We start from the raw sequence: 8,921 nt of genomic DNA, 5'->3' as shown, positions 1-8,921 counted from the left end.
TCCTGCTGCCATCCCCTGCTACGTCTGCTAGTTTAGGTCACGTTCCTCTCCTGTGCACTGGGATGCCTTTCTGAATCTGTGGGATTCGGGCTCTCTGTATCTTGTGATGCTGCTGTGGAACACAGGATTGCATCTGGGCTTTTACAATACCTGTGCACAAGGCACTGTTTGCAAATACAGATGCGGAGTGGGGTTTTGTTGCCTCTACTGGGTGACTTCTTCCAGATTTAAAAAATTGGCTTTGAGCGTGAGCAGAAAGGCAGAACTGGTTTTGGTGCAAGTGCATGCAGGTGTTGGCATAACTGGGGCTTTTCTTCATAGTCTCCCAATTTTAGGGTTGTGACAGTTCTGAGATTTCAGCCTTGCACTTGCAACTCCAGCCCTACTGATGAGGTTCTGTTGCTGTACAAAAGCTCCCTGAAGCCAGTGGTGTCCATGCAGGTGGCAGGGTGTCCAAATACAGATCTGGCTCTTGTTATGGGTTTGCTCAAGACAGCCTAGTGGCGCATGCTGGGTTGCTGGTCAGTTCTTGGGCTGGACTCTGCTTTGTTACTTTCGCCAACTTGGCACTGCTGGTTTCATTTGCTTGGTTTGGCATGGGGTTACTGTGTACCCAGGAATGTATTGTTTCTGGGTTAGTCATTAACACAGGCTGCTTTTTCTTAGTGTTGACCCTTTTGATTAATTAAAGCTGCCTGTGATTAATCGCTGGGTAATGTAGCATCAGCCTCCTGCCTCTGACCACTCATATGTTTTAGGGAAGGAGGGGATAGTTTAAGAAACAGGGTGCCACAGCCACATTCTTTCCTAAACAGCTTAGGCCAGGAGATGATACAGCGAAAAGAGGGTGTACACTGTTCTCTGCACATTCTTGCTTTCTATAACGTGCACCATTTAGGTCATCATCAAACAGAGTTTTAACCTTGTCTTTGCTGGTCCATAACAACATCTTGCATGTGCAGAACCTTTCACACCAAAAACCTGAAAGCTCTCTACAAACTCCTATTCAAACTGTACCACTGGAATGGGAGCCATCTTGGCACATTGAAAATAGTTAGACATTGCAGATGTTCAGAATACTGAAAGTTTATAGAGCTTCAGAGCCAGAAATGTGAGACTTCCTGAACATTCAAATCCATGCCCAATTTTTCTAAGATGAACAGTTTAAAAGAAAAGATTAAAAGAAAAAAGGAATGAGTAGACAACACTGTTGTGTTATATGTGCACAAAATGAGTAAGTACATTAATGTTGTTTTGTATGTCCCTCATCTGGATAAGGAGAGCCCCCCAGCTGTTTAGATATAGCCATACAAAAGCAGTGCTGAAGTTAGGCTTTAGGCCTGGGAACAGGCTCTGTAACTGTAAGTGTTAAGAAGGGAAAGCTGGTGCCAACTTGGTCCTTGCATACTTAAAACCAGAATTCTGAACTGCAGTTTGTGGATTTATGATCCCCAATAGCAAACCATTTGCCATAGTGCTAATGCCAGATTATTAAAAGGAAGGTAGAAATAGTCACATTAATAATTGTTCCAACACATGCCAGGAGACACTGTGTGAATTTATGCCCCTGAAATACTATACACACCTATTCTATGGGGCTGTTTAATAAATATTATTTTTTCTTGGCTCCCATCTGGTGACCTGATTATATGCTCTGAAGTATAAGGATTAATTAGTAGCATTTACACAGATGTTCTTCCTAGCTATTGTAACTTCTTTCTTGCTTTTTCTATTTTGGTTGTTTCCCTCATCAAGCTGTTTGTCACAGCAACATCCTGTAACAGCAAGCTTGGAGGCTGATACGTATTTCCTGTTTCAAATATTGCCTGTTGTTGATTTGGGTGTTACTTTTTTCTTAAATTATGGAAAAGCAGACAAAATAGACCCTAACTAGCATTCTCCATATCTACTATCTTTCTCTCACCACTTCTTTTTCCTAGAGCAAACTGTCTTTGTTTGTTCATTTAGTACCTATATAATTACTTGAAAATGCAAATTGTTATATAAAGTATTTTATATTATATTTTATATTATTTTTGCCAAAAGCCTTTCCTTGCGTAAAAGCTGCACTTAACCCACTGGGTTTCCAGTCCTTTTGGTTCCTCCACTTAGGGTCTTTCTTATTTGGAGCTCTGAGTTTTTGGAACTGAGTAATCAGTACTCATAGTGGGGACATATTGCTTGTCTGCCTGTAAACTGCAGCTCTGATCTCTAAGTGTGCATGATGATGAATATATTCCTAGAAGCCTTGAGGCAGGGTTTTTTTTGGTTTTACAGAGCTCCAGTGTCCCAGTGTCTGTGGACTGTAGCCACAGAACGATCTGGTTGGGAAAGATGGAAATCTCTCTGACTTGGGGAATCACAAGTCTGCTTGGCATTCCCAGGTAGAAGTACAGACTTCAAAGAATTCCAGATAGCCTCCCCACTTATCCCCAAATTTTAGGAGACATTTGAATAACCACATGATCCAGTGCCCAGCTTTCATAGGCAGACCCGCAGGGGGGCAATAGAAGGCGGCCACTCAGGATGAGTAACTACCCCCGGGGGCACGACAAGGACAAGAGGCCGAATGGAGGACCGGACAGAACGGATCACAGCTGGGTGAGCAAATCACAGCCAGACCTCACTGCCAAGGGAAGTGGGAGAGAATTCCTACTTACTGGGTAAGAATATTTACTGGGATGCCTATGGGGGAACTGGAGCAAGAACCCCTGGAGGAGGAAAGAGCAGGGTTCAGAGACAGGCTCTGGGACTCAGAAAAAGCGGAGGTTTGCCGCTTAAAGCAACAGGCGCTTATTTCAGTTAACATACAGAAGGGAATTATTCAATAAAAGAAATCCTTGTGACTGGCTAAAACTTAACTGCATTTGTCATATATTTCAATGGGGGGTGGGGGTGGTATTAATTCTTCTTTTCTCCCATCATAAAGTCATGGCAGGAGTCACCCCAGACAAAATTGAGGGTAACGTCACTTACCCTCCTACAACTGGTGCATTGGCCGGGAACCTGCAAAGTGAGGAACAACCCGCGGACAGGATGGATTCCATGGAGGTGCAAACCCCAATGGATTGGCAGCAGGCCCACATCATGACATTATGTATGACCTCAGGGCCAACAAGCCCTGCTAGAAGAAATGGTGAGGATAAGAGCCCAGGAGGCTGAGGCTCGAATCTGCTTCTTCAACCGCCAACAAGACTTGAGTGAAAAAATCGAGGTGCAGCAAGTAACAAACAGGATGGGGATGGGACAAGGTTTCCTAAGATGTGCTCACAAGATGACCCAGAGGCATTCTTGGAAGCCATTGAACCCTATTGAGCCATTGAACGGCCATGACCCTAAAATGGGACCCGGCTAGCTGGGCAGTAAGGCTTGGGCCCCTACTGATCGGACCAACCCAGGCAGCCTACAGAGCTCTAACCAGAGCAGAGGCCTGGGACTATGGAAAAGTGAAGGCCGTGATATTATACTGGCTGGAGATATCCCCTGAGACGTACCGACAAAAGTTCAGGGCTAAAAAAAAGGTGGAAGAGAACAATTTGAACAATTCCTGATGGACTTAGGGAGCCAGACCCAGAGGTGAGTCAGGAGACATTGACCAGAAAGTACGGAGGAGGCACTCCAACTGGCTAAAGACTGTGTGGCAGCTGAAGCCAAAGGGGATAACCCCAGAAGAGAGAGGGGAGCTGGGACACCCCAAGCCCCAAGACCTGAAGGGAGCCAGAGGGTAAGGAGGGGGAAAGCTCCCTGGAACCCCACATGTGAGGGCAGAAGCTGGGATAACAAAGAATTAATTTGTTACCGGTGTGGGGAGAAAGGCCATGTGGCCAGGACCTGTCCCCAAAAAGGGCTACAGGAGACGTCTTCCAACTACCCGCACGAAGACCAGATGGATTGTAGCTTTGGGATTGTAGCAAGGGCCCCTGGAGAAAAAACAAGCCAGTGGTAGAGGAGGTCAAGATAGGGGGGACAATAATCCCCACCGTGGTACATGCAGGTTGTTCCCAGTCCATGGTTTGGGCAGATTTAATACCGCCCCAGATGGGGAGCCTCGAAACCGCAGTAAGCATGATATGTATACATGGATCTTCATATACATATGAAAGGAGGTGGGTGAAACTCATGGTGATGGGATGGACAGCCAAGCTAGCAGTAGGCCTGGCCGAGACCCTGCACTGCCCCATGCTGTTAGAGGTAGACTGGCCTTATCTCTGTGAGGTGCTGGATCGAGCTATGCAGGGTCAATCAGGGGAAGACCTTACCTACAAGTCCCACCCAGCATGCTATGGAGACCCGGCTGACCTCGAAGGAGGGGAGTTTGACCTGGACCAGTTCGTAGATGGAGACCAATTCCGAGAAAAGCAGAAAAGAGAGCCCTTGCTTAAAAACATCCTGCAAGACCAACTAGCCAAACAAGAAGGTGAGGGGCTGGATCCAGTATGGGTAAGGCAAGTCCCCCATTTCGAGGTAAGAGATAACATTCTGTATTGGGTTGAGACTGGGAAAGAGGGGATGGAACAAAGCCAGATACTCATTCCTAGATGTACTGGAGGGTCTTGTTGAGAGTGGCTCACGCCCTCCCCATGGAGGGGCATCTAGGCAGAGACAAGACCAAGGCCTGATTAAAACAGTGGGTTTACTGGCTGGGACTCTACAAGATGGTAGAGAAATACTGCCAGGAGTGCCCAGCCTGCCAAAAGACAGGAGAGGCATGCACCCAAAGATGCCGATGATCCCCCTACCACTGGCAGAGAAACCGTTCAATCACATTGCATTGGATGTAGCAGGTCCTTTCCTGCGTAGTGGGGCAGGCTACCAATTTATATTAGTAATCTTTGATTATGCCACCCAGTTACCTGAGGCGGTGCCCCTATGGACCGTGATGGCCCCAAAGATTGCTGATGCTTTAATAAAATGGGTGGCCTGGGTAGGGCTACCACCAGAGATATTAACTGAACAGGGGAAGAACTTTATGTCTAGCATCCTGAAGGGCATCTGCAGGACGTTCCAGATCAAACAGCTACAAACTTCAATCTACCATCCCCAGACCGATGGATTGGTAGAACAATTCAACCGGACATAAAAGGTATGATTTGGGTGTGTATCCAAGAGGACCCAAGTAAGTGGGATGAGATGCTATTCCCCTTACTCTTTGCCAACAGGAAGGCCCCACAAAATTCTACTGGATACCCTTTGAACTGGGTATCCTTTAAACTGGTGTATGGGCACTAACCACAGGGAATCTTAGACCTAACCTGTGAGAACTGGACAGAGCCTGAGCTGGGGAGGCCGAGATGGCCCTGAGCAGTGACAGACTTCCAGGAGAGGTTAGAGAGAGTGTGGACCATAGCCCGAAATAACTTGGGGCAGAGTCATGCCCAACAAAAGAGGAACTACAATGTCCATACACAAGAATGGGAACTTAAAGAAAGGGGGAAAAAAAAAAGAAAAGAAAAAAAAAGGAACGGGCTCTGGTATTACTACCAGATAGCACCCACAAGCGAAAAGTTGGACCTGTTATCTATGAGGTATTGAGAACACACCCAGTTAGGAGAAAACAAGTATACGACATCAATCTATTGAAGAAATGGCACAAACTGGACAGATCTATACGCCTCTGCATAGGCTACCGAAAGGTAGAGGTTGCAGACTTGGACGCTTTTCCTATGCCCCAAATAGATGACATGTTGGAAAAGATAGGCCAGCCCGGTATATCTCGACACTGGATCTCACCAAGGGTTACTGGCAAATTCCAATGACCCCAGCAGATTGGGAGAAGACAGAGTTTGGGACCCTGTGGGGGTTGTGGCAGTTCAAGCCTTTTGGCCTCTACCGTGTAGCAGCCTCTTTTCAGAGGCTTATGGACAAGCTGCTGAGTGCCCACCAGGGCTATGCAGCGGCCTACATGGATGACATCATAATATTCTCCGAAACCTCAAGCGAACGTTGCCAACACCAAGCGATTTTAAAGTAACTTTGATGGGCCGGGTTGACAGCTAACCCCCACAAGTGTGTTCTGGGGAAGAAAGAAACCCAGTATTTAGGATTCATAGTGGGATAAGAGAAGATCCAAACTGTGGTGGATGAAGTGGCCACCATCCGCCAGTATAAACTACCCAGAACTCTGAGGCAGCTAAGATCCTTCTTAGGATTTGCTAATTATTACTGCCCTTTAGTCCCTGAGTTTTCTAGGATCGCGGCTCCTATAACTGAGCTAACGAAAGGCAGACAAAGCCCGATAAGGTGGACTCCTGAGGCTACCCGAGCCTTTGAGCAGGTGAAGCAGGCGCTATGTGAAGAATCAATACTCTACACTCCTAATTTCCAAAAAACTTCCTTTTTACAGACGGACGCTTCTAACACCACCCTGGGAGCCATTCTGTTTCAAAAGGAGGGCTCCGATGAAAGGCCCATCGCTTATGCTAGTAGAAAACTGACCGCTGCAGAGGTCCGATACTTCACTATAGAAAGGGAATGCTTGGCAATCTTGTGGGGGGTCAAGCTGTTCTGCTATTATTTAATGGGCAGAAAATTTATCTTGATTACAGACCACGCTCCATTCCACTGGCTGCAGACTGCAAAAATAGACAATGCAAGATTAACTAGGTGGTTTCTTGCTTGCCACCCTTTTTATTTTTCAGAAGAGCACTGGTCCAGGAGAAGAACCAGGAACGCAGACTTCCTCTCCCACCCTGAGGAATGACACACCTGGGACACAAGGCCCCACAGAAAGAAAACCGCAACAAGTCAGACCAACATGTTGTTAGCAAATAAAAACCTAGGAGTCCAGGATAGCCCAGGGATTGACATGACACCTTGTTCCATGAGTGACAGAAAGGCTTTATTTACTACAAGTATTTAAAATCAAGTCAAGTGAGCCCAAACTAAATCAAAGTCCAGTAATTAGCTATAAGGTGATGATTTCTCACCAAACAGGCAACGAAGAGGCGGCCTGTTTCTCTTCAACTTCTCGAGTAAGTTGGGCGCATCAGCAACTGGTGTTAGAGAGATTTCTCACTCTTGAAGCGCTTATGCTGTTTCCTGTTTTACTGTCTTTTATACCCTTAGTTTAGCATCTTCAGAGCATTCTTTTAGTTGCCTAAATCAAGAGAGAGTCCCAAGCAGTAATTGACAGGAAAAACCTGCTCATTACTGGTTATCAGAAATTTCTCATTTGAATGAGTTACCTTCTTCAGTAACAAGAGGTTATCCAGTTTGAAACATATTAAGAAACTGATTCACAGACAGGAAAAACATACTAAATCAGGAGGAGACATCTATTACATATGGAGAATGTCTCTTCCTGCACATAAACACAAGTTAGTTGCAAAAGAAATATTTACCATACTAATTAATCAAGGATAGACAGTTCATATGGTTACACACCAGACAACTAAGAGTCTGCCTGAAATCATCCTGTATATAGTAAGATAAGCTGGAAGAGATACTGCATTATTCCTTCTCAGATGGCCTAGCCATGAACTCACATCCTCTTGCAATATGCAGTTAGCATCAGTATTCTGTGTTTTAACTTTTGTGAGTAGGCCCCAGCTTAGCATGAGTTTCAGAGTCATCAATGTGGACACTCCAAATTTCTTTTTCCTTCTTTTTTTTCCCATGCTTTCACACCCCTTCCTTAGTGATGCCGAAACTGAGGGTGGAGGTATGTAACAGGGTGACATGGCAGCCCTGTTACTGAAGTGACCAGGAGTAACCCTGCGGGGTCAGGAATGGGGCAAGCCTGGGAAAAAAACCGGTGCGGCTGAGAAGACCGGTAATTAATTACTTTGGGAAGCCCAAAATTTGTCACTTGATCTCAAATTCCTTTCAAAAGCATTGGAAAGCTGAGGTGGTAATATGACTTTAGAATTAAAAAATATATACAAATACAGTATGTGCACGCGTGCGCGCGTGCGCACACACACACACACACACACACTGTGTTTACTCGAATATAAGATGGCCCTCCAAAAATTAGATTCTATATATGGAAAATGTATAACTTTGGTATAATTTTCTAAGGATTATTGGAGGATTGTCTTGAATTCATCCCCTACCCAATGCTTCAGCAGGGAAAATAGTTGCTAAGGGGGCGGGATCAGGTGGCCCCCCTGTCCTCTGCCCTCCCATTTTTCCCCCTGCCGCTCTCCTACCTCTACCCACCAGTTTCTCTCCCCTTCCCCCTTCCCGGCAGACCCTGCACAAGACATGGAAGTGAATTGTATTCAGCAGTAAGCGGGGGGAAAGGGGCAAAGGGTTGGGGGCAGAAGCTGCAGAGATCAAGTAGTAGGCTGCTGGAGGCCTTTCTTAGAACTGCAGTAGCTGCCAGCCCACCCTCTTCTTCCTCCACTTTGCACAGGAAAACCTTGCTAGTTTGAAATACAAGGGATCAAAAAATGACTTTTACACACACATATTTTAGTGTGCATACAGGCCAAGTGTTTTTTGGTATGCTCAGTATGGGCTGCACTGAATCAGCTTCCTAGCTGGTTTCCATGACTGAGCACATACTGCTTCTAATGGTTTGAAAAGGTGGGGATGGTTTCACATGCAAATATAAGACTAGAGGCTATTTTTACTATTCTGATTAGGGAAAAACCCTCATTTTACATTTGAATAAGTATGGGATATAGTGTGTGGGTGTTGGTATGTGGTATTACATAAATATAAAAAATTGTTATAAAGGAGGCACTGGGGAAAGGACAAGAAGCAGCTTACTTTGCAGTGAAGATTTGGGTTGATTATTAGGACAAATTTTCCAACTGCCCGGGTGGTGGAACACTGGTACAGGCTCCCCAGGGGTCTCACAAGGATCACTGGCTGTACTCTATCCTGCCTTAATGCAGGGGGCTGGCACTAGACAGTCTCTTGAGGGTCCCTCCTTCCCTGCATTTTAGTGATACTATGAATATTCAGCAAAGAAT

The sequence above is a fragment of the Alligator sinensis genome, unplaced genomic scaffold, assembly GCF_000455745.1.
Source record: "Alligator sinensis unplaced genomic scaffold, ASM45574v1 scaffold722_1, whole genome shotgun sequence".
Taxonomy (NCBI): Eukaryota; Metazoa; Chordata; order Crocodylia; family Alligatoridae; genus Alligator; species Alligator sinensis.
Note: the sequence above shows the minus strand (reverse complement) of the source record.